The sequence below is a fragment of the Vanellus vanellus genome (assembly GCF_965231255.1).
Source record: "Vanellus vanellus genome assembly, chromosome: 1".
NCBI lineage: Eukaryota > Metazoa > Chordata > Aves > Charadriiformes > Charadriidae > Vanellus > Vanellus vanellus.
In genome coordinates, this window is record NC_138905.1 from 31,953,830 (window position 1) to 31,976,601 (window position 22,772).

Consider the following 22,772-nt stretch of genomic DNA (forward strand, 5'->3'; position numbering starts at 1 on the left):
ACAAAATGAGGTTCACACTGAATGGGGAAGGAGGCCACTTTCTTTGCATAAAAGTACAAGATTTCGCAACCAAAGAGATCAGATTTGTATAAATAACTTTTCTACAGCACAATTCAGCATGACCCATAACATTTTGACAGCACTAGAGCAGTAACTGCTCCGGGGGATGCAGCCCAGCAGCCACTGGTATTTACAGTGTGAGATAGAGTAAGATGTGTCATTTAGTTGTAGGTGAGTTACCTCACTTGTGTTATTCCCAGATCAGTTACCTTTCTCATAGGCAGCTGCTCATTACCTAGCTCAGTGAAGGAACATTACTAGGCCTTTGGATTTCTGGAATCAATGGGATTACACATTTTCAATACTTTTTTTTTTTTTTCCCCTAAAACTCTTGCTAGGATTTTTTTTATTTTCTTTTGAACATTTTTTTAAGCAGTTTCATCAAGAAAAGAGACTCCTTTTACCAGGGAAGTCATTCTCAGAGATATAAACACCCTTAGCTGAAATAAATTTTATAACCTGTTTCTTTCTATGCTAATTCATGAAGTTTCTGCAGCATTTCAGAGTCAATTTTTAGAACAATGTTATTAAGTATATGACTAGTTTTATTTGCTGCTAAAGAAAAAGTACAAGCTATTCTAAATGGACTGATGCAACTACTGAAACAGAGGACATTTAAAAAAAATTACAAGCAATCTTTGAAGCAAAGCAACCTAAATCATGTGACATTATTCCATTGACTATGAGTGTTTGAAAAAAATTGAGCAGCTTTGAGATCCTAAAGTTCCAGAACAACCTTATCCTGATTATGGCTATATCTATAATCTCTTCAGTATTTCTGAGTTGTTCCTGGTTTCCCAGACCTCATGGGGCCCCAGACGCTCTTCCTGCTCCCACTGCTTCCACAAGTCTCATAGGAACTGGTTTATGTCCTACAGAGCATTCGCTGTCTCCACCTGACCCATTTCTGGAGGCTTTCACATGCTGTGGCACTCTGGGAATCAGTGTGTCTGCACGGAAGAAAAGTTCATGTTATTTCTTTCAGGTCTGGAAGCACAGGATAAGGTGCAGGTTGCTACAGCCAAGCTATCAAAGCATCCTCCCTCCAAGGCCATGCCTTGCTACTTTTAAACCTTCAGGCCATGATTTCTTCTTGGAAACCTGCCTACCCAGAGCGCCCATGGGAAGGAGTTGTGGATAAGCTAAGTGCCAATGGCTGGGAGCCCCGCAAGGTGGCAAGGTCCTGCTGCCAGATCTGGAGATCTCTTCAGCTATAAAACCGGGAAGTCAGCTGGATGCAGAAGGGTGCTGGTAAGCGTGAGGAAGAGAGGGAGGGAGAGACATTGCTGGCCTGTATCTGTGACTGCAATCTTGTGGTCAGCCTCTTGTACGCTGCCCTGGAGTGAGATGTTATCCAACCAGATGCAGCCTGCTTTACCCCAGCACCTCGTTAGCAATGTGAAAACAGTTTAATGGTATATTTTCCAAGTACACACCTTTGCTCAGAGTGTGAACTAAGCTTTGCACTGATGCACACACTTATTCAGCACCAGCTGAAAACTCAGAATTCCCAATACAAAAGGAAGAAAATTCTGTAATTTATGTAACCAGCCAAAACCTGTTAGAGACAGCAGTAGCAGTTCAGTCAAGGAAACAAAAATTAACCAATCAAACAATGCTGCCTCAGCACGTCAGAGAAGATTAGTGAAGACTTCATAAGAGCAGAAAGGCAATTCAGCAGCTTAGGTATAGCTTCTCATAATTTTAAAAGGGATGCATGTAAACAATTAATCCTAGATACTCTTCTAGAACCCTTCCAGACCATGAAAAAATGCCAAAGATATCAATTGAACAACTAAAACCCATCATTTGCTAACTGACTTGAATTTTCATCCTTCCCCACACCCTATGGTAACACAGCAGAGCTCTGAGCAGCACAGAGGTTTTGAGAGCACCTCAGCCTCTGCAAGCTCCCTCTCAGCCATGCCGCCTTTTGAAAAGGCAGCAGTGGAGAAGCAATGAAGAATCATGCAAGCTGCATTGACGCATGGCGAACCGTGATACCTGTGTCCTCCGTGTCAAATCACTGGAGTGAACTACTGATGTGAATACATTTTGAATTTTTCACCACAGTAGCAAGAATATATCTCTGTCATAAGAAAACCTGAGGTTTTATACAACAGTGAGGCAAAGGACAAGTACACTTTTATGGGGGATATATAAGTAGGGTTATGTAAGCCTGTAGGTGTGAGTGCAGATCTTCCTCTCTTTTTCTTTCCAGTCCCCACTCCCCCACCCCACCAAAAGTGGTGTTTCAGTAGGGAAGCGTTAAAGATTCCAAAAGCACCCTAGCAGTTTTACATAGATTTTGCTGAGAACACAAGCTTTAAGATTCTTGCCCATGGCAAACTTAAATAGGCACAGTGGCAAAAAAGTAGCACTCTGTAAAAGCAATTTTAAATTAAATGGGTGCCTTAATTTAGCTGATTGGATTGGCTGAAAAGATTTTCCATTAGAAATCACTGATTTCCATTTGTGAAAATCAGCAAAATTAAATTATTACCTAGGAAGCTAGTGTGAAACATTCGCACACAAAACAGCAGCCGCCCTCCACAACTTCATGAGCTTGTGTAATAGCCCAGAACACAAGTGCATTACCCCTGCTGTACACAGCAGCGGAAAGGCTGAATTGCTGCCAGAAATGGCTGTCAATTCCCAGAAGGATTCCGAGTAAGAAAAGAGCTGTTAAGAAGTGAACAAGGAGAAGTCTCTCGTGCTGTATCATTTCTTAGCATCCTGAACAGCAACAATGAAACATCACATACAGGGACATGTTCAGATGTACTAAAATTGATTCCAGCTATCATCGTCCAAAGATGTGACTGTCAGCTCATGATAAGTCTCTGCTGTATTGCCTCGTTTGGGAGACCTCTTCTTTCCTACCCTCCATTTTATTTTCCTTTACTTTACTTGCTGGTTTTGTGATTCTATCATTTCCACTCAGTTTTCAGTTTCCTTCCTTGTCGGGGATGGGGGCAGGTTTGCTTTTTGTCCTTCTGTTCTCTGTCTTTTCAGTATGGTCCCTCTGAGCTGCTGCATTTGCCTCTTCATTTTATTCAGTGATATTAGCTTCAGATGTTGCTTTGCTTCTTTTATTGCATAATCCAGTTTCTGACTGAGCAACATCTATCTGTCCTTTTGCTGAAAGGAGTTTCTGTTTCACTTGTTCTCTAAAGAAATGTCTCTGAAGCGTTTGCAATCACTAGTAGATATTGTTCCAAGTACTTAAGGTGTTGCTTCTCAGGACATCTTTTCTCAAGCAACAATAACCCAGTCTGGTTCTCCTTGTCTCCTTTTTTTCTGGCTTCTGCTTTATCTCAGCAAGTATCAGATGTCCTGTACGTATAAACAAATTTTACTTCTTCTCTCTTGGGGTTGAAACACTTAGATTTGCATGATGATCCATTTTTTTCAACTAAGGTCTCCTTTTGGTGTAAATGGTCAAAAGTTCTCTTAAATTCTTAACTCCCAGTGACTGCTTAGAAAAAGAAGCTAAAAAATGCCTCACCTAGCAAACAACCCTTTGATAAACCTTAACAAATTTCTCCCTAAACGTAACTAGAGAGGACTAGGAGAAAGAGAAGAAGGAAGCAAATTGTTCCCACTTCCCTTTTTAGGAGGCTGTCAAATTTCACTGCATTAATGATAATAAACTTTTGCATTTTCAGACTAAATTATACCTGGGTGAACAGTAGCATTCCTTGCCAGGGCAAGATTCCTATTAATTTATTGACTGTTTATTATAATGGTTACATGTAGATTCTTCTGCTAGATATCACTTTCTGATGAATTTCAAGAAATAAAACAACCTGATCCTATTGCAAATACTAATTTCATACTATCTTAGATATTCAGTTCTTCTGTGAGAACCAGTGGAGTAAAGCATTTCAAATACCCAGGTGCACAAATGATTAAGCTGTATAATGAGATCTCAAAAAGAACAGAATAAGATATCAAACTAGAAAGGAGGCCAAGGGATTAAAATAACTCAAAGCCTAGATGCAGTATAAGAATATCCAGTCTCTGGTTACACAGATTACAATAGATAGCATTAAAAAAAAAAAAAGGCAAAAAACTCAGGATACAGATTTCATCTTTAAGTGTCTGCATTAGATGGGATAGCAAGAAGAAAATCCTCCTGTAGAAGGTGAATCTGTATTTGTCCCCAGGGTTTTCTTCCTTCTCCCTTTGATACATTCAATCTGGACTTCCAAAGCCAACGGCTGAGGGACCTCTGAAAGGAGGAGACCTCTCTCTTTCAGTGGATGTAGTTCAAGCATTAAACAGAAAGATTTGCTGGAGGAAGGTCTCAGCATCCCCCAGGAAACAGGGGAACAATGACTTTTCAGACCGCGTGGCAGACCAAAAATGTCAACAGTCCATCACGAGTACTAACAGGGTAGGAACATGAAGTGTGAAGGAACGATACGCAAAGTGGCATAAAGGAGGACACATTTGATCCCAAAATGGCTGGAAGACTAACGTTGAAGCAGACTGCTATGTTGACAGTTTTGTAAAAGACTTTGATGAGGTGACAGTTTGCCTGACTGAAATGCTAAAGCTACACAATGTAAGCATTTTCTTCTGCTATGCGACTGCACTGTTTGTGCCCATCTAGATTAGTCTTTGCTATGTGGAGTAGAAGTTGCCACACAGTATGGGGGCGAGCCAGGACATGATTCTCACTTTACCGAACACTGTTTATCTTCAATCTACGCAGTCTTGCATTCTTTGTTGAATTTTCTTTATATTTGGGGCAGATATTAAAGTATCTATCCACAAAGGTACGTTCCATAAGATTTAAAAAGTGAATTTAATTGCAAGTTCAAATAATGACTGTTCTCTGTAACAAGTAATACCTAAAAATGGCTGCTCTGACTGGATGAGATCGAGCACATTCAATTAAAAAATAACTACACAATAGAGCCTTATTCTTTTGGAGTAAGAGAGGCTGTTTTTTACATTGAATAACAATTTACACTGAGCAGTCAGCTAGGCAGCTTGTGAGTTAGATTGTAACACAAATAGCTATAAAGTGAGCTGCAAAATAAAATAATATAATTAAAATGAAACCAGATAAAATATGGAAAAAGATAAAAACCACCATACTGGTCAAGTATCTTCTCCTGAAGGAGGGAAACCAGTCATTGTGTTATTGCTGTCGAGACATTTCAAAGACTGTTCATTGCCTGCAGATGCTGGTTTGAGGCTCCTCAGAAAGTACCATGGTTTTAAGAGAAACCCAAAGCAATGTATATAATGGGCTTGTGTCAAAGAAAGACATTGATTTTAATTGCATTTCAAAGTGTTTCATTATTCCAGATGAATGCTTGTCACAAGCACAGAGATCCAAAGTTCAAAATAACATTGTTTTAAAAAATCAATCTATGTAAAAACTTTTAATTACTTACAGGTTGACTTTGGTGGACTTTAATTTTGTTTTTTTTGTTTGTTTGTTTTGTTTTGTATTTTTAATTGTTATTCTTTTTCCATGCATAGTCCATTAATTCACTCAGAAACTGGGAACTTGCATTGTTAGCTCACATAATAGTTCCACCTTTTCCTCTAAACAGTGTTTTGACCATGTTTCACACTTTTGCAATTCCATATTTTATTACAGCTTGGTTTTAACTTTGCTTTACACTACAAGCAATTACTTCTGCCCTTCACTCATATAATGAGATTTCAAAGCACCAGAGATGGGATTTTCAAAAGTGTTCAGTGATGGATTAGCTCTACCCCCAAGCAAAGGCAATAAGAGTTTTACAACTGATTTTCATGGGAGCAAAATTAGACTTACAAAATTATGAATATCCTTCCAGTCTAATGGTTTTGTTTGTTTATACCAATACTGCTTTCACATATAAATTTTGTATCATATATACAAATCCTAAAAAAATAAGGTGAGGTGACCAGAAATCCACAGCTGGGGCAGATGGAAACAGCAAATGAAATGACAGAGTGTCAAGTTTTGACCACATTACATCATTTAGTCAAGGAAAACCACAAGTTAAAACCAGTATTTGCAAATGCTAACAGTTGTATCCAGTTAAGAAAGGGGAGATTTTTTTTAAAGGGTGGAGGCTATACATTTCAGTAGCTAAAACTCATTCTTCTAGCTGCTGTATCATAAATCCTTAACCAAATGTTTTTTAAAAAGTCATCTTTTTAACACACTTCCCATTGCCCTTAAACTGAAGGTTATATTCTCAATATCAGCAAATAGGCTTGTACAGTGTGCCTGGCAGAGAAATACAGAAATAATATTAGTAGATGGGTATCACCAGGGGTTGTGCAGTTGGTTTTGTACTGTTGGACATTTTTAAAAACACTGTGCAGAAAAGAGCCCAAAACATGCCACCTTTCTCAAGCTTTGCCCCTTGTTTAAGCTTCCTCTTGATGAGGTGTGCTCTGCTGTTCATTAAAAGCGGGTCCTTCTGTGTCTCCCTTGACAAATCTGCCATCTCATCTCCTCCCCTTCTTTGAAAGCAAATGATGACCCCAAGACACTGAGCTGTTGCAGCCGGTCTTTCAAAGACTAGAGCTAGAGCATCTTCTTCAGTTGTTGATACTGATGTATGGTCTTTGTATGTGATGCTGGGGTATAAGGAACAGCGGTCCAAAAACAGTTAGTTCACCCTTACCATGGCAAGTTTTAACTGCCACCCACTCTCTCCACTGCATTAAAAAGGTTTACAAAGAAGAGATCATATAAAAAGGTTTAGAAAGAAGACGTCATATAAGAAGTTATGAAGACACAGAGAAAAAGAAAATCAAGGCTGTGTTCATTTCCATGCTGGGAATGTGTGTCAGCCTTTTCGCCTACACTATTTGCCTTCATTGGTATTGACAAAGATTGTCCCCTTCTTAATGGAGTTCGCAGCAATGATATCACTCAGACATCTCATGAGCTTACAGAAACCTTAAAAACACTTCATTAACTGCATGATATTTGGGCCAATTAACAAGGCAGCTCTCTGAATTTCATCCTTCTTTAATTGAATGCTACTGCTCTGTCTCAAGGGTTGTAAAGCCTCTGGGGCTGCAAATACAATAATTATTAGCATTCAGTTTTGATTCATTGAACTCAAAGGATGGAGTGTAACATTGACTGAGGCTTAAACAAATGCTGAAAAAAGTCAGTTCATTCCACGTTGTCGCTATCCTCTTCAGAGGACACTGGGGAGTAATCTGCCCGTGTATAAACACTCAGCACTGTCGGCAGGAATATCACACACGTCTGAAGATCTTTGTAGCATAACAGATTTTGACAGGATGGCATGATAAAGCCTGGGGCATTTTTTTTCTTTGTTTAGAAATTCTTCCCTTTGTCTGCCAATAATTATCTACGTTCCCTCACGAGGGCCTTCTGCCTTGAAAGATAAACATAGATAAACTTCATACCTATTGCTTTAACAAATAGTGAAAGCTGTAATTGAGAATGAGAATTGAGTTCTACACAGGAACAAGTAAATACACACATGTAGGCTCAGTTTCACAAATGGGTTTGTGTTCATCTGTGATCTCAGTACAAAAGGTGGTTTATTTCTTTTCCTACTTCAGTAAACCAGGTCAGCTGTTTTGCCGTTGCATGTTTTGGTTTTGTGAAAGTGGATCAGTTTGCAACACTCTAGTTTAAGCGGCTGATATTAAGACTTGACAGGAAACCTGTTTTATTGTATTCAGTGAAAAAGATAAGCTACCTAGGACATAAATCAGGCCAAACTTTTTGTGCTTCAGCCATCCAAAGACATAATGACCCAGGATTTTGAGCAGCAGAGCCTCTTCCATTTCTGCAGAGGTCCCTTCTGAGGGTGTTTTGTAACTGGACTGGTTAACTTCCGGCGTGGGGGTTATGAGCTGTCAAAATCCAGCTCACTTGTCTATGAGCAGCCCTAGCTTGTCCTTCAGTCCATTGTGAAAAAAAAAAAAAACAACAACCACCAACCTATGACATTTTACATTTGGCACGAGTTATTACTTTTTGCTAAAAATAGTGATATTTGCCATTGCACTGGAGAGGGCGGCAGCAAGAGAGCTGATTCTAAGATTCCACATGGTGCCTCCGTGGGAGCAGAAATTTCTATGAGACTGCTCCTGTTCAAAATAGTTATCCATGGAGCAGGCAGCCTATGGAAGGAAGTAAGAAAAGATCTGATAGTTGGAGGATGAGGGCCAAATAAATTAGGGCCAAAAAAAATATACTATTTCTACTTATGAACTTGCTGTATTTTTAAAGAGAACTAGAGAATATGTCAGTCTTTGGTTTGGGACTATTATAATTAGAAGAGCTTACAAGAAGAAGGAATGTTATTATAAGCACCAGTCATATCTGATCTATACTTATAAACTATGTAAATTTAAGTACTGCCAAGTCTGCAATATTATATCGCATGTCAATAATCTAAATGCAGGTTAGGACTACGTTTTTTCATACTTCCATCTCTGAGTTTAAAAAATTTACAGGACATGGAGAAATCATTCAAAAAAAAAAGGAAGTTAAAAGAAATGGTACTTTCTTTTGTAGCTATAATCTAAAGAATATGAAGCAATAAAGATCACAGTATAAGCGAGTATGAACTGATAGTCGCTATCAGGAAAGATAATGTGGATAACTGTAAGAGACAATAAAAATGAAGTGGCAAAGGGAAAAATCACAATATCAGTTTAAAAAATGAACTGAGATAGGTTTAAGAATGTATTAAGGCATCTTGGCTACTTCAGTTTTCCCAGGAGTGAGACAAAAATCTCATTCCTGTAGACAGTCTTCAGGAATAAATTACCTACCATGGTTTTAGCTGATCTATTTATATATATATATATACCTGATCCATCGGTTTACTGAGTATCTTGTTTTATGTTCATGTGGATAAAGACTCAAGGCATTTAAAAAACTTTATTTGATATACCATATGGCTAAATATACTTAAACCAAGAAGAGATTCTTTAACTGCTTTATCACAACAGAAAAAAATGTACCTCCCTCTGTGCTGCAGGGTGTACCAGATACGTAATGACAACCATTTTGATTTAAGTATTTAGACAAAATTTCAAAAGGTTGCCATGCTGTAGACACAAGAAGAGGAAAAATCAGAGCTCAGTGCTTAAATATATGGCTCCTTGTATTTATGGGAGACTTGAGACACAGATTAGAGTTCTCTCCTTCACAGGAAACCTAAGTTTGACATATCAGATAAAGTCACTGTCCCATCTTGCTTATTATCTTTTCTTGGGCAGCAGCCAGTATTTAATGTTCAGAATAATAGAGAGGAAAAATCTTCCTGCTCTGCACAAGCAATTTACTTATATTATAAGCTGTAAAGTTTAATTACATTGCATTACTTTCTTAGCTTGTGCAGTTCGATGACAATGATGCTTTTCTTCCTCTGTTTAAATAATTAAAACTATCAAAATATATGAATCAGAAACTTTCAAAATCCCACTTCACAGCTTTTTGAAATGATGACTCATGCAAAATAATCTGAGATCACATGTAAAATAACCTCACCGGTGAATAACTGAGTATTGCAAGCACATGGACAGAATTGCACATCAAATACTTTAAATGGGAACCAGTCTTAGTCATCTGTGTCATCTGTCTACTGCTTTCTGGGACTGCCACGTTCTCCGGGCAGATAAGTTATTTAGATACTGTTCTATTTAGTCCCAAACTTTGCTGGGCTTTGCCTAACTTCATTTGTACATCCACGTACAGAAATACTTATTCTGGGAATACTAAAGCCTTAAGTTCAAATATGATCCAAGCTTAGGCGGGATCACTGAATTGCCTCACAAACTTTAAAAAGAACTGTGGGAGGATCAGAGGCCAACACCTCCAGTGCAGCAGACTATGGAGATATGAATTCTGGGCTTTCAACTAATTGGTCTGAATAAGTACCATCTTCACTCCTTTTGCTAAAACTCAAATTTTCAAAAGCAAGAGGTCAGAAGGAGAAAAAACAGTGGAGAGTATGACTAAGGTCAAACTGAGAAACTGAGTTCCTGATAAAGATGCCTGAAGTGCGTATGCTTTTTATACTTAAATCAATTTTGGATTTAAAACAATTTAAAATCATCCTTGGAGTAGGAATCAAAACCTTCCTTCCGTACTACCCTTGATGAATTGAGTCAATAAACCATTTCAGCCTGTAACTACATTTCTCTCAGTCTAATCCCATCATTCAGCCTGGAGCTCTCCAATTCACCACAAAGGGTTGTTCCCTTGGTTTTCCCCACGCACCGTTTTTTTTTTCTTCGGTTGATTATTTCAATTCTTTTACTGTGATGTCAGTCCCCTGTTCACACCTTACCACATTATGTTTCCTGATCTCAAATTTTCCACCTCCCTTGCCTTGCCTTGCCTTGCCTTGCCTTGCCTTGCCTTGCCTTGCCTTCCCTTCCCTTCCCTTCCCTTCCCTTCCCTTCCCATGCCTCCTCTCCTCTCCTCTCCTCTCCTCTCCTCTCCTCTCCTCTCCTCTCCTCTCCTCTCCTCTCCTCTCCTCTCCTCTCCTCTCCTCTCCTCTCCTCTCCTCTCCTCTCCTCTCCTCTCCTCTCTCCTCTCTTTCACTGATGGAGTTGTTGATTTTCTTTGTGTCTTAAGTCTCCCCCTTGACTCTTTTCCTTATCTTTCCTGTTACAATATTTCTTTTGTTCATTTTAGATGTGGCTTGCCTTTGACATTACTTCCTCAATTCCTACTCCTATTTTAGGAAATATCTATGGCAGAAGTTCTGAGATCAGATGAGTTCATTTTCTCCTCCTTCAGTTTTGCTATCTTAATTTTTCAGATCTGTTGCACAAGGCTGTCCTTCTGCCTGTCATTCAGGTCTATAGTCTTTGACTCAGGCTTCACTGACAGTTCTAGCTTTCAGACTATAAACTTTACACATTCTTTCATCTCTAAGATCAGTCTCTTCTACGCAGCCACCCACCTTGTCATACAGCCCGTATTCTCTTAACAGTACGTGGAGCGATGCTGCTCCAAAGATGATTAATAAAGTCATGTCTCCCTTTGAGTCCTGCTATTAGCTACCCCTTCTTCGTGTCAAATACAAGCTGACAGCTTTCACTGTCAAAGCCCTTTTAGCTGTACACTCAGCCTATCAGCTCTGGTTTGAAATAACAGAATTGTCTCCCCCCGTCTGACAGTTTTATTACATTTTTGAATAGATACTTCTGGGATTTTACATGTTTCTCTTCACATGTGGAAAATATCCATGAAGATGTTCCATTGATTTTCTCAAATTCTCCTTAAACTTTCTCTTACTGTACTATTTAGAAATAAAAACGGACAACAGCCTGGCTGAGATCAGTTCTTTGTTTCATCCCACACCCATCTGTCCACATCATCTGAATCTTCTGTTGCATTTCAACTGCAAATTATTTGAAATAAGAACTATCATTATAACCTTATATCCTTTACTTACATAGCACCTTGAATGAGCTTCTGGCCCCTGGGATAATGCAAATCATTTAAAAAAAAGAAACAAGTGATGAGGAAGTTTTTACTCCAATTAAAACCAATTAAAGGGTTATATGGGAGTTTTGAAGTACCTTTCAGGGTAGGAAACATGATATGACCACACTATCCCACCAGGAGCACTCGGGGCAGAGCACAGGCATGATGCCTCCTGTAGACCAAACTGGGGGATTGGGATTATTGTTTCAGCAGTGAGAATGCAGTGTGTCTTTCCATCTCCTTTGCTCAGTATGGAGAGGAATAAGCCATGTCCCACCTTTTGCAATGATCACTGCAATCGATACAGCTGGGGCAAAGCACAACTTTGAGTTATGCGTGTTCCTGGCTCTTGCTTCCTGGGGTTCCCCCATCCTTGTGTATATCTCAGCTCTGCTGGGTGCAAGTTAGCCCAAAGCTATTAGTGTTTCAGTGTAACGAGCAGAACATGCACAGTGTACTGTCCTGGTTGATTGTACAGAATTAGAATATTAATTAGTTTGGATGTATACACACAACTAAATCATAAAATTATCTCCAGAGAAATACAACTCCTTAGCTGTCTCAATCCATCTAGTATGCCAAGAAGCAATTACTCCCTACAGCTTTCCAAGAGCACTTTATCTTTCTTTGAAGATGGCATCAGAAAAGATCCAGCAGCTTTAATGCTCTAGCGGTGAGTTTCCGGCACCTCTGAGTCAAAAGCTCTGTAGGACACAGTACAGAAGCATTCTCAAAGCGAATTCAATGTGCGGTCAAGTGATTGCATGTTGAAATGTCTTTGTACAGCTGTGTGGTCACTCAAATATAAATCCGAACTGGGATTGCTGAGTTTTATTACAGTGTGTTGGGATGACACTAGGAAGCAAGTTTATAGTCTGTAACCTTTTTGAAAGTGCTGGCAACTTTTCCCTCCCTGTTGCAATTCAGCAGTACTTACTGAGCTGTACCACAATCAAAGCAGTGCTTTATGTGTTGAGTATACGAAGAGTTAATTCAACTACACGGCTTTCTTTCGAGAAGAATGCACTCAAACATATCTGTGTAATGAAGATTTTTATATTATACAATGCCACAGAGCTATCTCCTTTATAACAATGAGCTATCAGAAATAAATCTCTCATCTCTCTTATTTAATTCAAGCTGAGAGGGAGAATGAAGACCAGATAGGGAAGAACAGTAGCTGTAGAAATAAAATCAGTTTGGTACTGCTGGAAGATCATTAAAGGGAGCAATATGGAATAAATTAATTGTGGTATAGCTGATATCCTGGCAGGTTTTGGCACTTACCTGGAGCCTGCAGAGACCACTCCAGGACTATGGGAGCAGTATATTATATCCAAGGCCTTTGTACTTCATTTTGTTGTCAGTCTAAGCAGCCAAGAGCAAGAATACATGTTTCAGGAAATTAAATATGAAATATTCTACTGTCAAAGCCTAGAATATAAACTATCATTCCTACTTTAGCTGCTCAGAGTGCTCAGAAAGGAAAGTTCACAATTCTTTGTTGCAGAAGTACTTGGGGTTTTTTTCCACGTGAAAGTATATTGTTTAATTCTCGATTGTATAGTATTTAGGTGCTAGCTGCTAGCTGAAGTAGTACAGAAAATATTCAAAACACGTAGGGATTCCAAGGGTGCAGTAGAGCTGACATTAAGTTTACTTATCATCTTTGCTCCCAGACAGAGACAATACAACAGAGAAATCCATGCACTGTATAATAGCCAGTGTTTCTTTCCCAGGATCTGAAACTTTTAACTTTTGGAATATCTTTATTTTTATTCATTTGCAGAGATAGGAGATTGTTCCTTTTTCTGTATGCCAGTTAATATGGTGCAAACAGGGAAAAAGACTTTAAATAAATTATTTACAATAAATAATTTAAGAATGCCCACGAGCATAATAGGTCCTACAACAACTTCCTAAAACTGCAGAATATTTCTGTATATCCTTAACTTTAAGTAAATAGAAATTGTATAGAAACCATCATAATGGAATGTGTCTCACTCTCCCATAAAAAGCAAAAAAAAATTCACAAATAAAAAAATAGGAAAAAATAAAATTTTTTTGAATCCTACTCCCTTTCTTTCTCTTGTCATTAGAGTCTCTGAAAATGGAAATGTGAAAGAAATTTCAAAGAATTGTAGAAATTACCTTTTATATATTATTTATTAACAATATTGTGGTAGATTGGAGTGGGATTGGATTGTTGTCTGAGATTCTTGAAGGAATACAAAAAGCCATCATAATCTCTGCCATGCAGTAGATTTGGATGTAAAAGCTACCTTTATTAATAATAAGTAAAAATAAACAATGTGGCCATTTCCAGAGGGTCTCCAGCATTTTCTAATATCTCAGTACAGGCACAGTGAAGGAAAATTGCAAGAATCGAAGTTTATTCTTAACAGCTTTACTGTTGGCAGAATACTACTTTCTTAAGGGGAAACAAGCAAATGTACTTACAGGCATGCACTGTATTCCCCAAATCCATGTAGCTTGTTTACCTCCTCAAAACAACAGTTCACTAACTGGATTTTTTTGGTTCTTACAACAGAGAATTATAAGCCTGCATGTTACAGGTCAAATCCTACCCTCCGAGGTTTGAATACTCAGACCAAACCAGTGCTTTGCTAGCTTTCTACTTCTATTTAGAAAAACCAAATTTCCCCAAATAGTTTCCAGCCAAAGACCAAGCTTGGACGACTTGCTTCCTTCAGCAGCCCTTAGGATCAAACAATGGGCCAGATTCATCAAAGCGTTTGGAAATACACTTAAACATGTCTATAACTGCAGGCTTAAATGTTCTGCCGTGTAGGGATCAGCTGTTCCACCAATCTGCGCGGGGATGTATCTCACAAAGTCTGCAATGCAAAGTGGAGCGCTGATCTTTGGAAAGCTTTCTTTGGAAGCGTCTGTGAATTTTAACCAGAGACGAGCTGGAGGAAGTGTCACTTACTGTGAAGAGACACAGAGAAATTGGCAATGACACACCAAGGGCTCTACTGCCAAAATCCAGTCAGAGCGCCGTCAAATCAATTTTTTTTTTTAGCCATATTCTAATCCATCTTCAGCGCTGAGCACACATTTACTACACTAGCAAACTGGTAAAAATGAACAAAGATAACAGCTCTATTTTATGTAGGATAAGAAGTATCTTCCAGCTATTTGTCCCCATCTTCTGCTTCCTGAATCCACAGAGGAAACCCTGTGATTCTGGGAAAGACTGTAAATATCTAGTTAATTGCTGCCTGGAAGAAAAGGAGAAGGTGCATCTACCCATAGAACCTCTCAGTGCGTTTGATTACCAGTGTTATCTGTCCCCTCTGGGAAGGGTCGACTCCTCCTCCTGCCCGTCTCCAGCTGTCCTCTGGCTCTGGGGCTCTGCTGAGCCAGCAGCAGGAGCGGTGAGGGACACAGAGACACACAGGGGCGACGGGGAGGGCTGTCTCCACCGCCCGTAATCACCTCTGGAGCCTGACAGCAGGAGCTGCCTTCCAGCAGATGCTCTTCACTCCAAATTGCTGTGCAAAGAGCAGCTACTTATTAGATCATGGGCATCCATCGGAGTCACACGAAAGTGAAGCACTCATTGCAAATTCAGCAGGCAGCCAAATTCTCAGTTGTGTAAGTCAATTTAAATTTAATTAATTTTAAGGGAGCTATGTACCTTTACATCATCTGAAAGGCAGGTCTGCAGAAGGTAAAGCCGCCTTGCCCAAGCAGAGGTTACTTGCAGATTCTGCAGGATAGCACACGTCGGCTGAGGGAAACAGGCCGCCAGCCCCGGTTCTCCCTGCAGTCAGCTCAAAACAATTAGTAGCAAAGGGGCTTCTTTCTACATTGAAAAGAAGGTTATGAACGAGTGAGGGGGAAGGCATGTCTCACGCACCCCCTCTCCTCCCTGCCCTGTGCAGTAAGAGGGAGGGGAGCAGCTGGGCAGGACAAGAAGCAGAGGAGTCTCCTGGTGAGGGGCAGGTGGGAAGATGCTGCCAAGGCTTTCAATGGGCCAAAAGCATGTCTCGTAAGAAGTCTTCTGAGATACTGAAATCTTCCAAGTGCCAAAGCCCAAGACCATCTGGGAAGTAAAGATGTAGATTTCAATTTAAAAATAAAAGGACAATGGCAGTCCTCCCTTCATTAAATGAGATTGGAGAAGAAAGCCCACAAATTACTTCTTGAGGCCAATACACTTGATCAAAGGCAGGAGGAACAAAAGTCTTAAGCATCAAGTTCTGTTTAGCAAATGTGCCTAAGCACTCTGCAGGCTCTTAAATGAGCTGTTCAGGTGGATTATGCGCTAAAAGTAAATTACACTGAGTTTCACGTAACATTGTTTTGCTTTTTCCTGCAAAACCCCACAGTGTTACCAGATCTTTCCAAGAGTACATATTCCTTTCATTATCCCATTTTATCCTACTGCAATACTGTGGGCCTGCTGTGAATATCTTTTTCAAATGGAGATTCACTGCAGAATATTTTCACGGAAAGAAAAATACCGTACAAGTATTTGAAAAATATATATCAGCTTAATTAAAATTTTAGCACAGTAGCACAGACTTATTAAACCCATCAGGAAATTTAAAGAAAATCCAGCAATGATTTCCAGTGCTTGCCTTGTTCCATAGTTTCCAGATGAGAAAGAGACCCTAGATACTAAGACATTATTCAGTCAGTATCGGGAGACCCTGGGGACCTAATTAGCTCAATACACACTACCAGGTCTTCTGCTCCCTATAAAAGCCAAGACAGTATACAATCCTTGTGTGTGCAGAGCAGACCTCTTGCTTACAGTCTTTGCAGTTGTTAATATCTTTAGGGAAGCCTGGTTTTACTGGAAAGAGATAAGTGATTGTTGGAATACTATTTTAGAAGTATACTGTTTTATAAGCAATGTTATAAAAGTCAAATAAATATGAAAAACATCTTCCAGAAGGAGAGACAGCAAGAATTATATGTAGCCCTTGGATAGCTTTTTGATTAACAGGGCTCTCCTTCTATTGTGGTCTTTAGTAATTTACCGCAAAAATCAAAGAGAATGCTACACTGTATCTCAGTAGTTTCTCTGCTTGGTAAGTAATTGTAGTTTGACTTTCCAGCCGGCGTCTGGGGACGTTGTGCTGCTATAACACATTAACAGAGTGGGAATTGGCAGGCTATTTACTGGCATCACAGAATCTAACAGATCATAGTTTTTATCCCCTTTCATCCAAAATCAGTTATAAGTTGCAAACATGTCTTAATAATAGTGATGAAAAAAACCTATATTTAGAACATAGGTTACTCTGCATTGTCATTTTATTCTCCCTCTTCTCCCAGGTCCCAGGAAGAATTAAAAGAAATACCGGGCTGCGAAATTGCTATTTACTTCTCTACCGCTATTAGTCAGAAGATACAACATGAAAAAATCCAGTGAAAGTATAGTAGTCAATACATATGTTTTATTGATCCAAGAAAGGACTGATGAGAATAGGCACGTATTTTTTTGAACCAGAGTTTATGCTTATTAAGAAAATTATAAAATTACTTTGTTCCGAGCTGAAACCTGTATCTGTAAGCTGGATTAAAAGTAAGTAGCTGCAATCCAGAATTCTCAATTTTATTCAACCATTAGCTCAGCTCAACAAATTACTTTTTCAAAGATGAATGATGATCCATTTTTTCCCCTGTGTGCATATCCAATAGTCTCTGGGGAAAAAAGTTTGGGTTTTTTTTTAAAAAACAAAACAAAACAACTTTCTTTGGTCCAGCTGATCTATGGATTGCAACTCTTTTTTTCCTACCAATTGTATCCAGTTGTGAATTTTTTCCAAAAAGCTGAAAATAGTTGAAGGGCTCATTTCATCATTCATTGTGGCTTGCTTATGTAGGTGAACATTGTTCCTTTAAGCTTTGTTCAAGAAACTATTCATATTATTTAACGGCAAGTAACCAAGAAATAGGGTGAGTTTACAGTTTAACAAAGTTCTTAAACACATGCTTAGGTCCATTTGTATTCACCAAAACCACAAAAGGACATGATAAACTCTACCTAATTAAGAACAGGAGATTACAGATAGACTATTCCTTTAAAAATGGTCTTCAAATTATATCTATAACCAGTATGTCATTGCAATTCAAATCAAAGGATAAACAAGAATATTTCTCAAGTTCCCTTGAAAGTGATATTGAATAAATTCTTTATAAACTCTTTTGTATCCAGTGCAAAACTATGCTCTTTTTTCAAAAAAGAAATCTCCAAAAAGAACTTTATTTCCACATAGATGGAGTCTTTCTTGTAGACCTTTCTATAGTGTGGTTTCCAACAGCATTTGAAATCTTTGTTTTGCTGCCTGAACTCAAGTTTATTTCTCTTATAACTCAGTTTCTGACTTGAACTATTTTGCCAGTGAAAAGCACTCTTTTGTTAGCAAGTAGTTCTGCCGTCTGTGGACTAAATTAGTTCAGCGGAGCAGAGGTGAAGGACATCTTTAGTAAGAAAAGCTACCTTGAGGAAGGCTTTTTTCTTGCACAATACAAAAAGTCACCTCCTTCCCTCTACAGAAATCCAGTGGCTTTCTCATAACATGGCCCAAAAGTGTGTGGCACTAGTCACAAAGCAAATTCTTCTGAGCCAGCCAAATTCTTCTTACATCTTTCCCATCCTAAGAAGATCTTAGGAAGATAGTTAGTAGTGTTCAAGCTGAGTATCCTTTGAAAAATAATTATTGTAGCCAGTGGTTGGAAAGATTTTAACAAATGCCTTTTTGTACAGTTCTGATCATGGAGGAGCACAATTTCTTCCTCTGTATATGAAGAAAACTGACAGTGCTTTCAACATCATATTGAAAACCTTAGACCACATCTCAGAGGAACATGAGCGTGGCTATTTGATGTGGAAAACGTGATGCTACTACATGGCCTTTTCATTAAAATAATGTGCTCTGATGTTATCCTAAATGACTTTTGAACATTTTTCTTGAAAGAAGTTGTGTCATTCTCTAATGGTTTCTGTTTACAATCAACATATCTGGTATCTGATCATGGCTGAAGGTCTTTACAGCATAAGTTAAAAGAGCTATCTATGTCTGTGCCAAGGTCAGTGCCCGGGTCTGGTCTCTTGCCAGCATCATTTTTAATTCATTAGTTTCCACATTGCTTGTCTGCTGCAGGACCAGGATGAATCTGTCTGGGTGAAGCATATCTCTTCAAGTCTGGTGAGATCACACTAGACTGTTCCTAAAGAAAGGAATTTCTACCAGACTTCCTGCAATGCTAGTGTTTTTATAGAAAATAAAAAGCAGATTCCCTAAATAGAAATATCCAGTCACCTTCTAACAGAGATGTCACCCAGTGTCTCACCTCCAACAGAAACTAATCTATCATTGAATGGCCATTGTTGGAAGCTTCAAGGCTTTGGCTCGATTATGTCTTGAAACCCAAGAGAATTGGGGTCACCGGAGGGCATTGTGATCCTGTAAACATAAATATTCTCTCCAGGCTGTTTGTTATGATTAAAGGCAGCCATCTCTCAGAGAATCAAAAAGTTTGGAAGATTTAATGAAGTGACTGAAAAAATATAAGCAAAATATGAAATGGCTGGCTCCCATGTGCTCCTGCTGCCACACGGATAAAGAGGGACCTGAGCAAAGATGGTAGCCTCATTAGCCTTCAAGTTCTTACACAACACTATGGGGATGTAAAAAGACAAACAGCAAATGCATAGCTGTAAGCTTATTTCAAAAAAATAACATGGCCATCTACTATCCCACTTTATGAATCGTTGGCAGTTGGATCTGTTTTAGCACAGGCCCATTTGGTCTGTTCCAACAGTGCCATTTTATTGTTTTAAAAATAAACTTCCAATAGTACAGCAAGGTTTCTTCATCAGTGCTTTGCCCCCCAGCAGTTGGAGAAAACTATTGTCAAGGAGATTTTGCTTTCAAAGTAGCTACAATGAAATTTACCTTCCTCAAAAAGTGTGTGTTTATACATCTCGTATCATAATGGTATCTTCAACCCACTGTCTGTCACAGAAATTTAGAATCATAGAATCATTTAGGCTGGAAAAGGCCTTTAAGATCATTGAGTCTAACTGTTAACCTAGCACTGCCAAGTCCACTGCTAAATCATGTCCCTAAGCACCATGTCTACACGTCTTTTAAATACCTCCAGGGATGGGGACTCCACCACTGCCCTGGGTAACGCGTTCCAATGCCTGATGACCCTTTCAGTAAATTCTTCCTAATATCCAATCTAAACTTCCCCTGGTGCAACTTGAAGCCATTTCCTCTTGTTCTACCACCTGTTACTTGACAGAACAGGTCGACTGCCACCTCTCTGCAACCTCCTTTTGGATAGTTGTAGAGAGCGATAAGGTCTCCCCTGAGCCTCCTTTTCTCTAGGCTAAACAACCCCAGTTGCCTCAGCCGCTCCTCATAAGACATGTGCTTCAAACCCTTCACCAGTTTTGTTGCCCTTCTTTGGACACACTCCAGCACCTCAATGTTCTTCTTGTGGTGAGAGGCCCAAAACTGAACACAGTACTCAAGATGAGGTCTCACCAGTGCCAAGTACAGGGGTAAAGTTACCTCCCTGGTCCTACTGGCTACACTATTCCTGGTACAGGCCAGGATGCTCTTGGCCTTCTTGGCCACCTGAGCACATGCTGGCTCATGTTCACCCGGCTATTAATCAACACCCCCAGGTCCCCCTCTGCTGAGCAGCTTTCCAGCCACTCCTCCCCAAGCCTGTAGCATTAGCAGAGGTTGTTGTGGCCAAAGTGCAAGACCCGGCATTTGGCCTTATTGAAACTCGTACAGTTTGCCTTGGCCCATCAATCTAGTCTGTCTAAATCCCTCTGCAGAGCCTTCCTACCCTCAGACAGATCAACGCTTCCACCCAGCTCGGTGTCATCTGCAAACTTACTAAGGGTGCACTCGATCCCCTCATCCAGATCATTGATAAAGATGTTAAACAGGACTGGGACTTGAAAAGGTTTGCCTAAAACCAATCTTCCATCTTCCATTTTCTTGACTGGGAAAGTTGGAAACAGGTTCTCCTGTCTCTAAAGATATTTGCCTCTCCAGATGTTTTTATATTCTTCTGTCTATAGAATCAATTACTTGAATGTATACAGCAAGAGACATCTAGATAAATCCAAACTTTATCAGAAATCAGGAAGTCCAGAAACATCAAACAAAGTACTTTCAGAATATTTTTGTTGAATCAGCACAACAATATTGGAATATGTTATTTGCAAAATCCTAGTATGAGAACACCTTATATGATGATCTAAGTATTTATAATTAGGCTAATGGAAGTCTTATTAGTCTAATCAAAATAAAACAATCAGTTATTAGTCCTAACTATCATAACAATCCTAACACTCATAGTTCAACTTATCAAATTACAGAAAAGCCTCATTGGTAATACAGTTAAAATTGATATACATAAACTTCCTATTATTTTCTCTAGTGCTATGCTCATCCTTCCAATACCCCTCTGCATCTTAAGTCTCACACCTTCAGTCTTCCTCGGGAAGAATTTGTATGGCAGGAGGGGAAGGGTAGGTATTAAAAGTCATCAGCATGCTTAGTTCTTCATCAAGAAACATATGACACTAATTGGCATGAAAAAGTTATTTTTAGTTCCACTACTCCAAACCTTAGGTAGACTTGAGGTTACTTTCAGGTTTTTGTAACACAATCATCTTACTCTTTATTCACTGCTTCCCTGTTAAAGTTTTCACATCATACCAGTACATTATTAAAGTTATCCAATAGCCTCCACCAGCCCTAAAGGCCTAATGTTTGTTTCCAAGTGCCTGTATAGGATTTTTAGATCTTTACCATACACAGCGAGCTAAACCAGAAGAAAGTAGTCAACAGTCAACTCACCTCTAGACAATTGTTATCACAGAGAAAACAACATAAAATCACTTCCTCCTAAGATAAGCCCACACCAGGCATAAGGTGGTGAGTTAATACAAAGTCAAGTCAGTCTTTTAATAATATTGGAAAAATTCTGTTTACTGCTCCACAGTAGCTATGCCTTACAATATGTAAATGCAAAAAGACTACTATACTAACAAAACCAAAATGTAAATTAAGGAGCATTTAATATTCAACTGAATATGAGTCTTTTATTCAAAATTATCTAGGTTCATCTGATTTGATTTTGTCACAGACTATTCCTTAAGAAACAAATACAAACTCTTCCCCCAACTGTAGACAGTAAATTATCCATGGCCCAGCAATGTGCCCTTGTTGCCAAAAAGGCCAATGGAATCCTGGGCTGCATAGGGAAGAGTGTGGCCAGTAGGTCGAGGGAGGTCATTCTCCCCATCTGCTCTGCACTGGTGAGGCCACAACTGGAATACTGTGTCCAGTTTTGGGCTCCCCAGTTCAAGAGGGACAGGGAACTGCTGGAGCGAGTCCAGCGAAGAGCAACTAAGATGATTAAGGGCTTGGAGCATCTCCCTTATGAGGAAAGGCTGAGAGAGCTGGGACTCTTGAGCCTGGAGAAGAGGAGGCTGAGGGGAGACCTTATTATGGCGTACAAGTATCTAAAGGGTGGGTTGAAGGAAGATGGAGCCAGACTCTTTTCAATGGTTCCAAGTGACAGGACGAGGGGTAACGGGCACAAGTTAGAACACAGGAAGTTCCGTTCAAATACACAGAAAAACTTCTTTAAGGTGAGGGTGACAGAGCACTGGCACAGGCTGCCCAGGGAGGTTGTGGAGTCCCCTTCTCTGGAGATTTTCAAGACGCGCCTGGATGCAGTCCTGAGTAATGTGCTCTAGGCAATCCTGCTTTGGCAGGGGAGTTGGACTAGATGATCTCTAGAGGTCCCTTCCAACTCTGAAAATTCTGTAATTCTGTGATTCTGTGAATTGTTATTGTGAGTTAACTGTAAAAACCCAGACATGGGCTTCCTGGAAACTTTTAATTTCAGAGAATGTGGAGCAGACTAGGGAACTCTATTTGGTCTGTAAAGACCTACAGGGCAACCTGAAAATCAGATAATCATGAGTGAAAATGTAAATACCAGCTTTTATTTCATTTCACTGGGTTTTATATAATTTTTGGCTGCTGCCTTCATCCTGCTGTGCTTCCACAGGCAAGCAGCTATACCTCTCTCATTTCAGTGACAATTTAATATGAAATCACAATGCTGCTGCTGGACATCCTGCAAAGAAATGCTCTTCATGATAAATTCCAGTCATTTTTGACCCTCAGCTTTCCTTAGAGAGCCATATCAACAATATTGATAAGACTTC